The 2,541-nt window shown below is 46.1% G+C and overlaps 1 protein-coding gene across 3 annotated transcripts in view; it reads right to left on the reverse strand.

Moving 5' to 3' along the window:
• Positions 1 to 2,541, reverse strand: part of LSAMP (limbic system-associated membrane protein) — a 552,317-nt gene that overhangs the window by 105,701 nt on the left and 444,075 nt on the right. The window lies entirely within an intron of this gene.

Below are 2,541 nucleotides of genomic sequence, written 5' to 3' on the forward strand. Positions count from 1 at the left end.
GGGGGGATGGGAGGAGGAGAATGGTAGTGGGAGTTGTCTAAGGTCAACCCAAAAGTTATGTTTGATCAGAAATGAATCTTGCATTTTCAGGTATTATTTTCCTTCATTTCTGGAGATTAAATTTTGCTCCAATCCAAAACAAACCTCACTGTGAAACAAAAGTCCAAGTGCTTTATTTTGAAAAAGTTGAAATGAAATGGTATGCGTTTTTTTCTCCTTAACCAACATCATTTGCTACTGAAATGGTCTTACTGAGTGAATAGATTATTCTCTCACAAAATTTACCCTGGTCCTTGTATCAGTCTGTCAACATAAGTGGCCCATTGTCAGAACTGCAGCATTATGATTCCTTCCCCCAAATATTATATGATGCAACACAAGCTCATGATGACATCACCATCAAATACCATAACCTAGCACTATCACAAAGCAAAAGTCACAGCATCATGACACAAATGCCATGACATCGACAAACTCCATGCTGTTGTCATCATCCTCCCAAATTTATTGTGCACCAGTTCTTTTGGGAGAAGGGTATTTTACCTCCGAGTGTGGAAGCTCTCTTCATGCAAAGAGATCATAATGGCAGCCATAAAACCTCTGAGGTAAGGTGGGGTAGACAAGATGGAGAGAAGTAAAAGTTCCTCAAGGTAACAGTGGAACTATTTGGACTTGCAATAGAAAAGAAGAGGTTAAAAACAGGCAGGGCTGGCAACCTGAGGATTTGCTACTTGAGTGTGAAGATGATTAACAAAGCTGCATATAGTACACTGATTTCTCAATAGTGTGATCGGCTGCAAAGGGACCAGTGCTCTCTCCCTCTTATTCGTGACACGTCCATACATGAGATGGGGAGAGACCAATGGTTGCCTTCATCTGAGGAACCATGTTAAGTGCAGGAAGTTGATGGAAATTGAGAGCTGCTTGGGGGACAGGCATTTGCTGCCTATTGCGGAGGCCTTTGAAAAGCAATTAAAATACAACAGAAACTGGTCAGGCATTCCAGTCTCCAGTGACCGTCAGGAAGTTTGCTTTAGCTCAGCCTTATACACTCCTTTCCCTGGGCATAAGCTCATTATGGAGAAGGCACTCACTCTACTGCTGCTCTGTATTTTGAAGGCATGCTCTTTCCCTACAGAACTAGGCTGTGGGAAGCCACCATGGACCATGAAGACCAAACTGAGCAAGTGCCACAAGAGGAATTACTGACTTGCATCGCCCACATACTGCCAGGGAAGACAGTAAACAGCCCAGTGCAGAATCCCATGGTTGCTTATTCCAGGCCTGACTTTAGGGAGGCCCAGCATGGTGAAGCCAGGCAGCACAGGCTGTGGCAGTAGTCATCTGGGGAAGTAGGCATCCAAGGCCAACCACAGGGGCAGTTTGGGCTTGGCAGTCTCAGTAAAGTATCCTGATATTCTTTTCATGACATGATAGTCATGTGCCTTCTCCACAGCAAGGGCACAACATGTGCTGCTTATGCAAAGCATGATGGTTCTTCTTCACAGGGATCTATGCAAATTTTTCCTTTGGCTTTAATTGGTTTAATTGGTTTTAATTTTGGTTTTATTAAACAGTGGGAAGGAGTTAAAGGATTAGCCTGTGTTAGAGAGACGATATTGGTCTAGACAGAGCACTGATTTTCTCTAACGGGTCTAATCCTTATATTTCCAAAATATTTTGGTTTTCAAGGTAGAAGTCAGCTTTTAAGTGTTCCACACACAGCTTATAAAGGGAGGGATTTGTCCTTTATGCAGCAAGCCAGGTGTCTGAGGCCTTCTTAAAATAATCTCAGAGGGCAGGTTTGTTTGCAGGCTGGCATGGTGACTTGTTTCCTGAGTAGCTGTAGGCAGAAGGCAAGCAGTGAGGCTCTGGTTCTGGATGGTGTTGAGAAGCTGCAGTTCCCATGGACTCCAAGTAGAGTTGTTGGTGCTCAGCACTTCTGAAAATCAGGGCCAAGGGCAATAGGGGTGAATTGTTTTGGTAGGCACGCCATAAGTTAGCCCCTCACCCGCACTGAGTATCATGCCAATCCCCTTCTTTTACCCAATCTGCTGCACTGCTTTCTGTTCCCTGATCTATCAGCTCCTGAGTTTCCTGCTCCCTCCCTGATCTGATGTTTACCACACACAGAAGCTTCCCATGTCCCCTACGGCACATGTGCCACAAGCTGGCCACCCCTGGCTTAGGGAACAGCCTTTACAAAAAGCCCAGAAAGGGGACATGGCTGGTGAGGAAATGCATCACAGAGGGAGACTGCTGACATATGTGAGTACTTAAAGTCATTTTCAAGCAAGCACCCGCAACTATAGCCCAGCCTGGACCAGCAAGCTCAGCGGACAAACAGGTAAGAGATGGGGACAAGGGGATTGCTGGGACTAGGGGGTCAGTAACCACATCTCCAGGAGGCCTGAAATGCCTCTACACTAATGCCCGTAGCACGGGGAACAAGCAGGAGGAACTTGCCCTCCTGCTGGCTGACACCAGCCCGGACATTGTGGGGATTACGGAGACTTGGTGGGACTCCAAGCATGATTGGGC

Source organism: Gavialis gangeticus, unplaced genomic scaffold (assembly GCF_001723915.1).
Source record: "Gavialis gangeticus isolate Ggan-Ray unplaced genomic scaffold, GavGan_comp1, whole genome shotgun sequence".
Classification (NCBI taxonomy): Eukaryota; Metazoa; Chordata; order Crocodylia; family Gavialidae; genus Gavialis; species Gavialis gangeticus.